Genomic DNA, 16,908 nt, shown 5'->3' on the forward strand with positions numbered 1-16,908 from the left:
TGCAGGCCGAGAAGCATATTACTTGTAGTTAAATTGAGTATTTCACGTATTATATCCGTTTCATTTCTTTATTTTCGGTTTTAAATTTCATAGATTACCTGAAATAACATTTAGCAATCTCTACGTTCCACTCTTGGCCAATCCCCCAAAGTGCCATGCATCAAGGAAAGCATAGAGGAAGCAAAGCAAAGTATGCTGGCCTAACACACAGAAATTATGATTATTTATGGCACAGTGGGTATGCAGCCAGTGTGCTTGTAACACTTACCCAAAAAATGCTTAGAAAAGGCTCTGAAATGCCGCTCTTTCAGCTTTCACTTTGACTGTGCTGCGCGCTCCGCCAAGGCCTGAGGGTTTTTTCTTTTCGTTAATGCTTATTGGATGTCTCATTTCTCAGCAACAGTTGCTCGATCCGAGTTTATGAAAGTGGACGTGTTGTCTTAATTATTTTAAGCAGAATTTGCGGTTCCACTCATAATAGGCGGATTTGGGCTTCTTTATTAGCCGAGTCGCTCTCGAATTTTCAAGACACTTGTCACGTTTCTTCGGTTTTGGCGCATTTCGTCAGCAAATATAGTTATTTTAGTTGTCAGCACGTTCACTAAAAAGTGCTTTTGTCAATTATTTTATGTATTCAGCTCATGTATTTAGATGTTCGCTGAAACTACAAGTAACCCAATTCATGCACTGGAAAACGTGCGTGTAGCCGAACGGGAGACTACCCTGGAGACAATGTTAAATAGTATATATGTGCCCTCATAGTTGCGCATAGTTTCGCGGTAATAAATAAGGTCACTTTTGAGATACCACTTCAGATTGGTGCAACATTTTTGACGTAAAAATTAAAATATTTCCAGGTCTCGGAAGACTAACGAATTTCCGCTTCAGTAGGGCTTCTTTGAAAATGTCGCGCCGCTTTTCCTTTTCTTTTGATGACCATTCGCTTTTCAGCTGGATAGCTTCTGCGATCTGTGTTACAAGGCTATCTTACGAAGAAGTCACCACTTCGAGTTAGTTAACAGAGTTAGCAAAATGCATGCAATGTTTAGTTATTCACGTGTCAATGATGCAATCTCACTAAATTAATCCCGAAGTTCTATGTCACTTGTTTCTTAGTTCTGCGAAGATGCTGACTATAGCATTATATATAGAAGACGGGTGTACGTGCCATTAGAGCCTCAAGTAGGCGCATTTGGCGGGACGCGTTTGCACCTAAAAAAGTAAGAGACAGCGCGAAAGCTACCATTCGCCTCGAGATCGAGCCATAGGTGGCAGCACTGTCATTTCGCTAGTGTGAGTAGGTGGCTGGTGGCGCGCATGCAAATTTACGCAGCTGTGCTTTATTTATTTATTCAGAGTGGTGGGAGCCAATTGTAGGTAAATAAAATGCTCTGAGTGCCGTCTACTCGTAATATATATGCCGTCCATTGTCCAATCTATACAAGAGGCTGATCACACGTATCTAGAACTTTTGAGAGAAGCTCATTCTGCCATTAAAATGCATGTCCGTGCTTGCCATCTGTCTGCATTTTCGGTCAGGTTTCTTATATTTTCATTTCTGACGTTGACGTTCTGTACCACCTACTACACACTGCTCTAGTGCGACTGAATTAATTCTTCGCTTCATGCATGCCTGTCTTGGATACTAAATACAAAAAAAGAAAGGACTCCATATTCTTGAGCGATGAGCGAAAATAACCTGTATTACGCGTCCTCATTATCGGTTATTCAGTTATCAAAGAAATGAACGTAGACATAGGTGGTGTTTAACGTCCCAAAACTTACCATGTCATTGTGAGAGATGCCGCAGTGGAGGGATCCAGAAATTTCGACCATTTGGGATTCTTTAGCGTGCACCCAAGTCTGAGCACACAGGCATACAGCAATTTCGACTCCATCGAAAATGCAGCAGCCGCCGCCGCCGGGATTCAATCCCGCGATCGGCGGTTCAGTAGCGTAGTTCATTAGCCAATACACTACCGCGGTGAAACATGAAATCATCGTAGGACGGTCAATATATTTACCCAGAAAAGCCGAATGGCTGACAGTACTTTAGCAGGCTTGTTCTTACTCCAGTAACGGTATAAAAAGGTAACAGTTCCACACGCACTTTCGTCGATTGATTATCTGCATGACATTGGTGACAATGGTTTGGCTATTTTATGAGCCGGAATAATCATTGCAGTTTTTTTTTTTCAAGCGAATAATGCCCGCTCTTTCTGTCAGTCTAAACAACACCACAGATACATTGTCAATAAATATATAGACAATGTCTTGCGTGAAATTACACGACATAAGTGGGAGCTACGCTGTCTAAAATAGTTTTTACCATCCCTATTGTCTAAAGCGAAAGAGTATCGAAGCCCAAAGGAGTCTGGCGAAATTTTTTTAATACTAAATCTGGGCACGGTGACTCAAGATTAAATGTTTCAGGCCTGCAAAAAACTGTCAAGCGAGTGCGATGACCACCAGGGAAAACATAATAATACAAAAAAACTTCTGCGTCGGCCGGGAATCGAACCCGGGCCACCCGCGTGGCAGGCGAGTATTCTACCACTGAACCACCGACGCTCGCACGTGCACGTGTAACCTTGTAAGGAAATGGCGGCCGTTTGCTCTCAACATCCTGTTCCTTATATAGGTCACTGAGCCGGCTAGCGCTTGTTGGAAAGACATTGCGTTCGCCAGCCACCCTGGAAACAATAGCGACATGTTCTGTCGCAGAAACTGCATTGTGACGTATTGTTAAAAAACCCAGCTTTGCTATTGCATGACTTCATCAAACGCTGAACAAATTTTCAATTGCGGTTATTCAAGCCTATACGGTGAACGCCTGCGACGATTCCTTTAGCGTGTGGCAGTAGAGGTGTGCGCCGACTGGTCGGCGCGCCGCCGCCAATAGTTTTCGCCGTGCCGCCGCCGACGTTTTTCATCGGCGCAATCAGCGCGCCATTTATGCGCCAGTACTGACTTTTCACCGATTTGTCTTCTTTTTCATCGTGATTTATAGCTTCGTTTCACATTTTATGTAGCCAGTAAAAACCAGGCTTTTTAGTTATCTTCATCCAGATTCAGAGACCGAGAGTACCACTATGAACAGCGGAATGAGTTCGGCGGCCACTGCATGAAATGACATATTGGACAAATTGACAAAAAATAAATGTAACAGTTACAGTAAAGCATAGACACTGCCATCTTAGGCATAGAAGCAATTTATCTGTTTTTCGTGTCGTTATTAGCTATGATTATGGTGATACGACGTTGAATGTAATGGCCCGGCGTTTTGATGCGTGCGAGTTCGCCATAGCACAATTCCAATATTCATACGGATGGAAAACGGCATCATTATCAATCCAAGATGGCAGCCTATAATTGTGCCCGAAACAGGGCGTACATAAAGAAGAAATGAAGTGGTAGCAGTGCAGCACGAATGCAGCGCGTTAGGTGAAGGGAGGAAGAGGAATAAATGAGGAAGGGCATGGAGGTTAGGCGTTAGATGAAGAACTACACAAAACCCCGAAGGATGAAATCGAAAGGGAGAAGTTTAATGAAGATTAAAAGCGTCGAGGCATAATACATGCTCGAACCTACTCTTGGTATATCAGCACCTGTCCGCGGTGTTAAAGTTGATAATTTTCGAGGATGACCACTTATATGCAGCTTCTGAACATGCTGCAGAAAATATTCACCATCTGTTTTATTCTTTAACTTGTCTGTTTGTACCGGCCTTTTAAGACATTGGATACCCGGGATGAAGATGCCAAGGCAGTAAGATGGCAAGAGAGAGAAAGGAAGGCTGGGGGATTAACCATATCTTGGCATCCGGTTTGCTGCGTAGCACTGAGGGTTGAGAAATAGGGGCAAGAAAGGGCGTGTAGAGAGACAGAAAAAAAAAACGCATGTGCACTCAAGAGTAAGATGGCAAACTTAACAGAGTATTTATTACATTCTGTACAGACAGGGCGAGAGGTCTCTTGCGAATGAGCTGGGTGGCTCTCTCTAAAGTGTACATTTTGACTTAATCAGAGAATGGGTCCAGAATGCGCTGTTGAATCACGAGACACACACACCATTTTTGACGGTGCCGCTCACACTCGCTCAAGTCAAGGTCTTTGATTGGGGCGTGGCCACCACACTGCACCTGTGACACCAAGAAACCATTGTGGTCATCTCGTCGAACGTCTTATGGTGTCGGAATGCCACCTCACTTCCCGGCTAAGATGGACAGTACACGGCAGACAGTAGGCTGGCAGCCCTTCGGTGACTTGTTTGATGAACAAAGAACGCGGCCCTCCCCCGTCGGCCCAGGCGCCGTGCGTAACAACGGCTATCCAGTGGTGAGAAGAGGCGTAATAAGGTTGTCTGAGACCACCAGTTTTAAAAATAACAAAACAAAATTTAAAAAATCTTGCCAGTAGACAATTTACAAAAGACGGCTGGATTCATCAAAAATGCAGAGACCGACATTTGAGCGACATGTCATATATGACATAGTTCAGCAAACTGGTTTTCATCACGTAACATCAACGGACCTACTGGCACTGGGAGAGGTTAAGAATTATTGTCGCTGACAGATGTACTTCTGTTGCGAAGGTAATGCTCAGAGTCAACCAAATAAAACTTAACATTATATTCAAGTCTTGATTAAAAAATAAGTCAAGTTAGAAAGCTCCTCAGGTGGCCAAATAATAAATTACTTCACCATACTTTATGAAGAAGTAATTTGCAAATAAATAATACAACCGCTGTTTAAATGTCATTCAATGACGTGACCGCAATCAACGGTGTGTCGTCGCTATAAAACGGGAAAGTTATATGTGGACACGATCGGGCGAATGCGGCGGAGAACGAGAATGTCACGTAATAAAAGCGATGTGATGTTGCACATTTTCATCTTTACAACTCCATGTCCTTTTGCTTGCTCGTGATGTGTTCGAAGGAGCTAGCCAAGCCTCAGGTAGCCTCAAGCAGAGTAGCCGGGGCTGATAAGAGCAACGTTTATGTTCACTATTTACACACTAAAGGTAGCATCATGGAAGCTTAATGAGAGCTTCTGAGAGCTGGTTCAGAGCGTCTCGGTGCTCGCGTTTTAAGCCGTGGTCTTCCTAGAATTCTCAGCAGGAGAAAACAATAGACAGTTTGCAAAAATCTGCAAGGCAGCTTTTCTGTAAGGTTAGCTTTCCAACCATAAACTCTCGTTCACAGACTGCTTTTCTCGCTCATTTTGTTTTTGCCATTCACCTTTTTGAGATCTTGTGCTCGCGTGCCTTTGCTGGAATTTGGAGAGGTGACATTTTGTTGTACTCGCGTGCTCGCGTGAATTCGCTGGAATTCGAAGAGGTAAAGACACAATGAGAGAAAAAAGCAGTCTGTTAACGATAGTTTTTGGCTAGAAAATAAACCTTACAGGAAAGCCGCCTTGCAGATCACTGTAAATGGACTGACTGCGTGTCCATTCAATCCAGGGCAGTCCAAAGAAACTGTCGTCTTCATTTCCGTCTCCCAAATGGTGGGGGTAGGGGTTAGAAGAAGGCGCCTAATTTCTGCGGCCCAGCAGGGAGCACGGCGCAGGGAATAAAGATAAAAAAAAACGAGAAAGAGAAAGAGAGAGAAAGTCAAACACTGCCTTCTTTTCTACCCAGGAAATTGAAAGGATGCACGTTCAGTTCGTCACACGGCGAGAGAGAAACACAACGTAGGTCATAATGCAATAATACGCACAACAAAGCACAGTGCAATAACGTTGCATCGCACGTGCAGAATAGGGCCTGCAGCGCTAGGCAGGCTAGGGCCTAGGGGAGTGGAAGATTTGAAAGCACCACAGAGTGTGGAAAACATACCTGACGACGGATCCCAAGCTCTCGGCTAATTATTCAGCGCGTCTCGTGGCACGTCGAACAAATCAAGCTGCCTCGATTTCCGAGAGCTCTTCCTAGGCCGTCAGTCAGTCAGGCATGTCGAAAGAGTTTTTGACGAGGGGAGCCAACAGCCCTAAATAATTCGAAGTATGACTTTCGTGTTCTCGCCTCTTTTGGCGCACCTCGAGAGCGTAGACCCGGAACAAATCAGGGTAGGTGAGGTGACTTTCCGCGAACCTTACCTGCTTTCCAAACCAGTTACTGCATGCAAGCTTCCCCTGAATGGATGAATGTGTGGTTGAAGAAAAAGAAAAAGACACTATCTTTCCTTGCGAGACCACGGCTCAGTCCCTTAAAGGGAAAGGGGAGAGTGGAGAAAATAGTTTAGAAGTAGGTAGGAGGAGAAGATTTGGAAGAACGTGACGGTCATGGCTGCTAGAGCAGAAAGAGAATAGGGGCCGTTGGCAGGGCAGTCCGAGTCGTACAACTTGAAAATGTGGAGCTGCAACCATGTACGCAGATACCTATGGTCATTCCCACGAGAAGAAAAAAATGTTGGATCACCTTTCTTGGGCAAGAATACAGAAAAGTCGCTAAACGAGAAAACTAAAATAAGTAAAGAAATAACCGATATTCTAACCACCAATTGTCACCACAGCTGCGGAAGGAAAGAAAGAAAAACGTAATCCGCGACCTCGGCACCAGCGGCTACACAGAGGCATTTATTCGCAGAATACTGTGTATAAGAAAAGACACGGGAAACACGACACCAATGGCGCCGCAACGACGCCACGTGTCGACCAAGCTTGAGCTCACGGAACAGCGAACGAAGCACAATGGCAGAACACTGCGAGACCACTCGCAACATGTTTGCCCCATACCAGTCCCGATGGCACGGTGTAGAGCTCGTTGCGTTGTTTTGTAGTCTTTCTGCATTCCTTGGAGTGCACAAAGAGCGCGAAAGCTTCGGTACGAGAAACCTGAGCGTGCAAACAACTTTGCCATCAAGCCTTTTGCAGTGTGGACTGGAAAAACGCAATGATGGGTGAGGGACGACAGGAAATTATTACGCGCTTCAAATATGACTATGAATGGAAAAGTGTTTGAATGAGAATGAAAAAAATCTACAAAAACAAGGGCATTGCTATGTTGTGTCGGTACAACAGAACTGCAGGCCGTTTGGAAAAAAGATGGCAGCAATATCTCATAAAGAGACTCGAGAAAAAAAAGCCTCTCTGATGGCCGAGAGGTAACAGAATTCTTCGACCAGGTAACAGAATTCTTCGACCAATAAATTTATTTCCGCGAGTGATAAAGGATCACGTACGACATGAACGGTGCGTTTCTGCCTCCTTCCTTCTTGAAATATGACCGCGACAGTTTTCATGGTACCTTAAAATACGCCGCCGCTGTTTAACTGGTAGCAAATGACATGACATGCATTATGGCCCATGGTCTGTGCCATTGCTACGTTTTAACAAAACTTGAAATCCATCCAGATGCCACATTGCTATCGGCAAATTTTGAGCGCAAACTAATGGTTCCACACGACGTTCACAAGCATCCGTCCTGTCTCTCTAGTTCTTGTTAACGTCTTGTTTGGCGCTCACAACTTTCCCAATCGCCACAATTATTCAAGAAAAAACTGAAGTGGCATCTGAAGGCACAAGCAGTTCAACGCAATAGAAAAACAGAACGGGTGCTCGATTGCTCGCGAATCGTGCTGCTTTCTCGTCTTTGAAGCCACATTAATAATGAAACCGGAGCTTAGCACTCATTCTCCGTTGATTAGGTACATAATAATAGATCAAGCTCAGTGTGGATTCCAATGTCACGTAATAAAGGTGACCTGAAGTGGCACTATGCGTCGCAACATGCTGCAGAACCCAATTCCATGCCTTAGTACCGTCATGCTCATTTAATACGAACGGTTGTAGATTAGACTACAGAAACAAGATTAAAGACCGAGAATTATTCAATTCTTCCGTTCGTTAGTAACGCCCTTCATTATGCATTCTTCTGTTCTCTGGGACCAGGTCACGTGAGTTTTGTAGCATGAATCAACATAAATTGCTGTTTCTATTTTACCACAGTCACCGAAAGGTGGACTCTATAAACACATCACCTGCATTAAACCTCGTGCCAGCACAATGTATACAATCCTCAATTACGTCGCGAAAAAATACGGGTTTCACGCAAAGAATTTCCTAATGCTTCGTTAGATATTCAACCGTTAAATTTAGAAATAGCACCACCGTGAACGGGATTAACTCCGTGACCAAATTTCACTGCAAAAAGCGCTCGAATAACAGCACTTTGCAGGTATGCAATATACATTGTATGAGGTTTTAGATGTGTGGTGACTTCATTAGTTCAGGTTACATTGTTTTTGTAGAATTAGCTTTTTAGTCACGTTTGCTATGCTTTTTAATGTTAATATTTCACCTCATCAGTAATTTAGTGGTGGTCATTGCATTTCTACATCCTTAAATGAGAGTTATGAATAGTTAATATCCAAGCATTTTTTAAAAATATATGACTGCTTTTTATCAAAGGACCAAACCAAGAACGAGTTCCGGGGAGGGGGGAGATAGTAACAGTCTTATAATTCGAAAAATAAAATTTTCGGCTTTACAGTTCAGAACGTCAATACGACAACACAGCACGCCATCGTGGGAGGTTTTAAATATTCGGAACAATAGGTCAGCAAAATAAATGGAGCCCACTTAGACTCACTCAGTAAATGTGCTTTTATCTTAGGACTCGATATAGGGCTCATCCTATAGCCGGAATTTCGGTCACATATGAAAATATTTTTCTCTGCAAAAAAATTTTCGCAATAGACTGCTTTCAATATAGTAAATCAGCGCGACATTTTTCGAATACACCTGAGATAGTGTAATGACCGATCAAACTTTACGTAAATACCTATCACTTTTCGTCTCCACTGTCTCTTTCCAAGTTCGTGTTCTTCCTTTCTTGACATTCAACTTCACAGTAATTTAACAGATCCGCATCATATTGGTTCTATAAAAGAAAATAGCTTGTGGTATACGCATCTCAAATCAAACTTGGGCGTGCACTTACGCCCCATCTCACTGTTTTGTATCGATCATTTCAGCGTTCTCATTTCACTTACGGTATTGCCGCGTGGTTGCGACGTCCAAAAAGATGGTACGTGGGTTGCTCAAGGCGACACTTTTTATTGAGTGAACATGTGCATAGGAAAGTGCAAAGTTCTCGAAATTCGTGCTTTACACAGATAGCGGTAATCAGAGCATTGGTCGTTGGTAATATGATCTGCGCGAAGGTACGTCGCCATTTATACACGTAGCATCCATATCGTAGATGTCTCCAGCTTGTAAGAAGATTCTCAAATAATCTAGAGTGTTCGCAGACAGCCAAGCGTCTTTTGCGCAAGGCAATTGATTAACATGTGGTGTTTAACGTTTCAAAACCACCACATGATTATGAGAGATGCCGTAGTAGAGGACTCCAGAAATTTTGACAACCTGGATTTCTTTAACATGCATCCAAATCGCAGCACATGGGCCTACAGCATTTTCGCCTATATCGAAAATAAAGCAGCCGCAGTTGGAACTTGATCCCGCGACCTGCGGGTCAGCAGCCGAGTACCTTAGCTACTGAACCACTACGGCAGTGTCTTTGCGCATGACTGTGACATAAAAATACAAGCGAGCGTGGCAGTATAATAATGTTGCGATAAAATTTCAGCAGATGCAACATGTTTCACTGTGGATGTCATTTTCATACAGAACCGTCATCGGGTGGCCACGCGTTGCACGGTGGATCGACGTCTTTGAGTATTTTGAAAAGGCTAAGTTTCTACCTAAAACATACCGCGTGACGACCGCACTGACGTTGACTGTAAACTTAAGCGAAACGAAGTGCACGCTTCGGTTGGATGATATGCGTATCATTAAGAAACTGTTGTGTATTCCTCAAAGGTCTAGATCCTCAATGGTCGAGCAACCCTTCTGGATGAAAGGAATATATCCATGTAATGTTTACAGCCAGCCTGTAGACCGCAACAACTAACGGTGTGGGCCGACAACACTCCTGTAAGTCTATTTAGTGATGTATCCGTTACAGTAAAAAGTACCTAAATACCTTACTAGTTACTGAAATAAGAAAAAAGGGAACGTTTCACGGCTCCACGTTATATAGATACATAAAAAAGGTAACGCATTACCGTTACCGTAACCGAAAAAAACAGAACGAATGTTACCTCTGCGTAGCTCCGGAGTCATCAGTTTTTATCAATGTGTCTTTGCTGCAGAAACCCACAATGATAATTTTAAATCTCAAATTCATGTTTCACACATACTAACCCAAGCAAGGATTATACTCAAAATGTTCAATTAACGAGAATTATTTGTAAAAATGTACTGAACCTTAGCAATGTCATATAGAAGCTTAATGATGCCTGCACATGTGATGGCTTCTGACTCTGCTGTGACACAGGATGAAACCATTTTTTTTTCATTGGAGCATTATACACAAAGTGAGGTTCAATAATCCACGGTATTCATGAAGAAACTATCACTGAACTCTCAAGAAATTTACAAATATCGGCTTTTTCTTGATCCTTCAGCACCTCCAATAAAGCAAGTCGAAATCGCCACTGTTGGATCTAGCCACCGGAATGGCCCGCCGCGCGCCAGTAGGCAACCACGGAGGCCTACGAAGGCCTACATTGGTGCCTTTTTATTAGAGGAGGGGGGGGGATCGGGAGATGTCGTGGGGAAGAGGGGGGGACACTTACAAGTTTGTGACACCAGATGTGCCTTGCAGAGACTTAAGTCTAGAAAAATCACGTCTTGCCACACACATCTTGCAATAGCAGCCTTTTTTTAATATGTTGAAGGTTTTATTTTTGTTTATATAGGAATTCAAATCATGCCTAGAAATCAAATATACAAAAAACAAAGGTTCCCAGCACTCGTAATTGCATTGTTCTATTGTGTCTTTTCCGGAACAAGTCGAGAGTGGCAGTTGCTATTTCGATTTCTCACACATCTGATGGGTATTGAGCACGTGAACACACTACAAAAAAGCATTGAAAAGTTCAATGTTTTATACATACTTTTCAAGCATTCTTATTTGTGACGTTTTTAAGAAAAATTTTAATGGGGCCCACTTGCGAGAGGTGTTCCCCTCCCCTGACCAAACAACAAGGGGTCGGGGAGTCAACGTTCTCTGCAGGCATGATCAACGGACGCCCAGCTCGTGACCAGTATGGGCTGTGTATCTGAGCAAATATTGCATTTGCTCTCATCTGCACATATGACCATCGACAGGTTTTTGTCTTGGGGGATGCAAACCCTTCTTTCAACTTGCATCACGACTGAGGGAGTAGGTAGCGTTGGTGTCGCTAGAGTGGGTAGCAAGTGCTGGTGAAGCTTGAAGGGTTCAAGTGTCCTTTTTGCACCACCCGCCTCGCCCAGCCCATGTCTACACTTCATTCATTGAACACCGCGCTGAGAACTAGTTGAATAAATGCGCAGATTTGTCTCCTTCTGCATCCTATACCACTGCATAAAAGATTCTCACATATTGGAAAGTAGGTATTTTGATTCGTTTGAAGGAAAGTTACATTCAAAGCATGAGAGATACTCAAAAAAGCGGTTTCATGCAATCGTAATAAGAAAACTCGAAGCAGAGGTGCTTCTTCTTTTGTGCAGCGTACAATATAAAAGTAAGATCAGATCCGGAAAAATCGAAATGAGTGACATGCTTCACTGCTTGCTCATTGTTCAATGAAAAAAGGTTTCATGAAGTATGACGTTGCCAACAACAACAACAAACTGATGCATCTTAAATTAAAAAAAAAAGCAAAGTGCTGCACATTTACCGTAGAACATGGACATAGATTGAAATACGCGTTATTTTTTCATGAAAGCGAAATAAAAACTATTTTACAAAGCGCTTCGCATTCATCGGGATGTCGACACATCTGTGTAGTGTCATTTATGCTATTTGGATTAAAATTCCTGAATTTCAACTAATTCAGTAACCTGTGGCGGAAGAGCCTTTTGAATTTTCAGTTTCGGTTTTTGCGCCGCTGACGCCGCCGCCGCCGACGAAAATTGGCCGCGCGCCGCCGCCGATGAAAGAACCGGCGTGCACCGACAACGCCGCCGCCGCCGACTCTGGACGACCCCCACGCCGCCGCTGGTCAAAATTGCCTCGGCGCACACCTCTACGGCAGGTGTAAAAGGCACGCAAGTTTTCAGTTGTGTAATAGATTCTGTGGTGGGTTACGTGTCCTTTTGATTATTATTACTATTAATATTATTATCATTATGATTATTATAAACTTCAATAATGATAGTATTAATAATAATAATAATAATAATAATAATAATAATAATAATAATAATAATAATAATAATAATAATAATAATAATAATAATAATAATTATTATTATTATTATTATTATTATTATTATTATTATTATTATTATTATTATTATTATTATTATTATTATTATTATTATTATTATTATTATTATTATTATTATTATTATTATTATTATTATTATTATTATTATTATTCAAACGGAGACATAATGAATCCGGCCACCTACTACAGAGCCAAAAACTTGCGTATGATTGCAGGTGTTCATCGTAGACATAAATATGCATGAGAAATTCTGCTCAGCAGGAAGCAAAGCGATGCAAAGGAAACTTGATTAAATTCAAACAGTCTGTCCCATTGCACTGTATGGCACAAAACACATCCTAGTTTCGTCAGTCTCTCTCGATACCGTCGTGGTTTTCAATCGGGCGTTCAACGGCTCAGTACCCTACATTTAGCCGGCCTACGTCCAGTGACCGAGACCGAGGCAATCCTTCGCGGGCTGGACAACGGCGTCGGTGGTTCAGTGGTAGAATACTCGCCTGCCACGCGGGTGGCCCGGGTTCGATTCCCGGCCGACGCATATTTTCTTTTTTTAATTTCTCTTTTTAAATATTCCGATTTTGAACAATATCTTGGCGGGGTGGTGCATACATAGGTGCATAAAACAGAAAATAATAAGAAGAAAAAACTAATCAATGAGTTAGTTTCCACATGTGCTTTGGAGAACCAAGCAAAACCAAAATGCTAGCGACGTTATTTTAATGATTCTCGAATCAAACATAAAATCAATGTGTTCGGGTAAAAAAGAAAAAGAAACACACGTACAACATAAAAAGACACACATGAAAAGGCTTCGTGCTGAAGGTGTGATTCTAACTGCGATAGTGAATTTCGTGTCCATTTTGATCGGACAATCTGTCCTAGGCACTATCTTTTTCAGGGAAAAATATACTTCAAACATTTGACACGTGCTCTCAATAGAGATACAGTTAGTGAGTGTCTGTCGTTTGCTAGCGTAACCGAAAGAACACGCAAAAGGTGTGAAGTGTCGATCTTGTACTGATTTTTCATTATTCCAATAAAGAAATTCGGATGACATACACGATTTGGATAAGTTAGGTTAGGTAAGCCACATTGCGAGATCGGGTTAATTGTTGAAGCTTGGCCGTACGTACTGTAGATGAATCTGACGGATTCTTTTTTCTTTGTAAGCTTTCCGAGTTCTTTTGACGGTTTTAGTGAACGATTCCATACAATTACGGCACATTCTAATGCAAAGAGGCGTATTACTGACGCGGGTGATCTTAGTACGCGTCTTCAAAGGAGCAACCTACGGTGGCAATTCGCCATCACCATGCCAATGTGTTTTGCCCTTGGCACGGTAAGTTTTGATGTAGAAGAACCAGGTATTCATAATGCGTAACTTCTGACCAAGGAACGTATTCTGTACCATACCAATACAATAGAGGCTTCTTTTCTAATGCTCCCCGCCATGGTGGTCTAGTGGCTAAGGTACTCGGCTGCTGACCTGCAGGTCGCGGGTTTGAATCCCGGCTGTGGCGGCTGCATTTTCGATGGAGGCGGAAATGTTGTAGGCCCGTGTACTCAGATTTGGGTGCACGTTAAAGAACCCCAGGTGGTCAAAATCTCCGGAGCCCTCCACTACGGCGTCTCTCATAATCATATGGTGGTTTTGGGACGTTAAACCCCACAAATCACATCATCTTTTCTAATGCTACGTATATGCCTACTGTCTTTTCAAAATTAATACACGTTCGCCATTCCATACACCAATGAACTACCTCATTAAATGCCAGTGTAAGCTAAGCTGGTCTTCTGCCGTTGTTATAAAATGCGAAGCGTCTCTCTGCTTACTGTAGGTACTTCGAGTCAACGTTACCAAAATAAAGTCTGTTTGAAAGGTCCGGCAGAGAGGTGGTCCGGGTGGCAGTCGTGAGAACTAGTGGCGCTGCAGTCCTATTTTGCTACCGCGGCCAGGTGCGCACCTGTTGTGATCGGCGGCGGCGATGGCAAGCGGTTACCGAGAATCGTGCGGTGTATTCATACGACACTTCTCGGGCTGTTATTGACAAGGCGTAGTGGACAAAAGCACGTTTGTCTTGTATGAGGCGTACCGAGGAGAAGCAGATTTACCTACAGTGACGTACGGCGACTTGCTGAAGATGATGATGAAAAGCTGGATGACTTGTCTGAAGACGTCACAGATGTGGAGTGTGATATCCTAGTTTACTTTGGAGGATTTCTTGTCAAAGCTCTTATGAAGGTAACTGGTCACTGTCAGCCGCGTAGAAATATGGTGGTGGGAACTGATGATGGCAACTACAACACTTTCATTCACCTAAAATAGTATGTTGAGGGTGCTCAGAACTTTCTCCGGCCGAGCAATGTTGTAATAAGTGTTATTTTGCGATATGAAGAGCGAATTAAAGGTTTTCTCACAGCTGATACTGTGTTAGATTTGAAGGCACCACACATGTCTATTTGCAAGTTTCTTGAAGGAAAGGTAGAATCTTTTTTTGTTGCGTCTTATCAACACCGGGAAAAAGTGAGCAATCATTTTTGAAGAAGTATATGCGCTTGCGGTTAAGAATGCATCTGCGACAACAGAAGGCAAGAAGCTTTGCAGGACACTCAATAACACTTGTGGTGGTGTAAGTCTAGAGTAAAGTATGGAGAGTGTTTCCGTTAACTTCCGCCGAGGTTTAAAAATATGTACGTTTGATTTACGAGAATAAAAACACTGTTGCATTGTTTTCTCTGCCTTGACCCTCTCAGCCTCTTCCTTGCGTACACTTGAAAATGCCTACTTGCAGCGTGTTTCATTCATGAGAACTATGCTATGTGGTCCATAACAGAAACATATTCGATCTCTGCTAATTTTAGTGTGCATTGATGTAACTAAGTTTGCATGTTTATCTTAGAGCTGCTGTAGTTCCACAGTGCTAGGCATAAGACAAGACTCTTGCAAGATTAATCATTAAAAAAGCATCACAAATGAATACAAAGAGAGTATGTATGCTATTTCAGAGCAGCAATGTAAATGTATCTTATCATTTCTTCTGAATTAAACGTCTTGCTTTTAGACTTGTGAGTTTTTTCATTACTTTAGTATACTTGCTCGTTTGTTTGTTTATTTATTTGTTTTCTTTGCAAACATGGTTATCCAGTCTGAGGGGCAAAGACAAGCAGCGTGAAAAGCTCGTACATGTAGACCTCGGTCTCTTTCACCCTGCGCTTCCAGTCTGTTCCAGACATCCAGCACCTAGCCTTGAGAGCGGCACAGAGGAGGGTAGAACGCCAGGCTCTGAAGAAGGATCAACCGAAGCTATGGACAGTGTTCCGGAAGGTCGACGCCGTCTGCAGACGCCACGCCCGAGCACGCAGCAAGTAGGGCTGGGTGGGTGTCTGGGTCTCCATCGACCGATCAAGGGACGCCACCAAGGCCTGGCGTCTGCTAAAGTGCCTGCTGATGGTGCCACGGCCGTTCAACCAAGTGATGTCCCTGGCCGTCCACCTTTCCATCCAGGCTGCGGACCTGGTGGAACAGTTGCCGATTCGTTTGCTGCGAGGGATATTGCCCAGCTGCCTGCTGCACCACCTCTTGCTGCCCTGCAGTACCCTGCCACTTGCCACCATCCTGGGCGAACAGCCACATAAGTACAATAACTGTACTGTGAACCCATAAGGAAGCACGAGTTGGAGGCTGTCCTTGCAAGATCCAAACGACGAAGTGCTCCGAGAGCTGACAGCGTCACCTTCCAGGTGCTCCGTAATCTGGACGGAGCTGGCCGCCAGCCCAACATGCTTCGAACACGCCAGGAACTCGAAAGGCTCGTTGTTTGCTTTGCGTGCTGCCCCGTTACCTCAACCTACACCTGGAACGATCGAACGAACAATTCGTGCACCACTTCAACCGGGACACTCGTCAATTCAACGAGACAGTCAAGACCTACTGCCGAAGACCCAGCAAGGTGTCATACATCGACTACCAATTCGAGCAGTTGCCACCAAGACGCTTTCTTGCTGCGGATGGGCTTCATGTGAGTTTTATGGGTGTCGCTTTGATTGCCGAAACCCTCAAGAGTGCACTCGGTCGCGGAGACTTCGAAGCTACCACGGGGTGGTCGACTCAACCGGCAGCTCACGTCAATATCCGTTCAACACAACAAGACACCCAGGCCCAGAACTCTGCATATCAACATACACCAGGAGCCACACCCACCCAACAGCACAGATGAGTTCCCGACGATCGGCGAAACTGTGACTCCCGCGAGCCACAAGCACCCCCTCACCATCATCAACAGAGCACCACTACTAGGGGAAAAGTCTGCTGAACAGCCAACACGCGTCCCTCCATATCGGATGTCGAGACCAAAAGCACTACATGACAGTCCACAACACCACTCCTCAAAGGGAAGCCTGCCGAACTACGAAACCGCGTCCCCCTATTGCGGACCCCGGAGCTGCCTACGAACACGTTCGCCGGGAGCCCAACGCTGAAGTCCTCCCTACAACGACGAAGGCCTGCCGGACATAACTACAACCTGCACACCTCATCAGTGCCATCCTCGCACCCAAAAGAAGATTGACTTCTGAAATGTAAGTCCAGCTCATCGATTCCCAGTTGCAGTGCCACTTTCCGTA

General features: G+C 43.8%; 2 non-coding genes across 2 annotated transcripts; one reads left to right on the forward strand and one right to left on the reverse strand.

Moving 5' to 3' along the window:
* Positions 1 to 2,500: 2,500 nt before the first annotated feature.
* TRNAG-GCC (transfer RNA glycine (anticodon CCC)) lies at positions 2,501 to 2,571 on the reverse strand. Its single transcript has one exon. It is a non-coding gene; the product is annotated as a tRNA-Gly (tRNA).
* A 10,181-nt stretch (positions 2,572 to 12,752) lies between these two features.
* On the forward strand, positions 12,753 to 12,823 carry TRNAG-GCC (transfer RNA glycine (anticodon GCC)). Its single transcript has one exon. It is a non-coding gene; the product is annotated as a tRNA-Gly (tRNA).
* The last annotated feature ends 4,085 nt before the right edge of the window (positions 12,824 to 16,908 follow it).

The sequence above is a fragment of the Rhipicephalus microplus genome, chromosome 2 (genome assembly GCF_043290135.1).
Source record: "Rhipicephalus microplus isolate Deutch F79 chromosome 2, USDA_Rmic, whole genome shotgun sequence".
Taxonomy (NCBI): domain Eukaryota; kingdom Metazoa; phylum Arthropoda; class Arachnida; order Ixodida; family Ixodidae; genus Rhipicephalus; species Rhipicephalus microplus.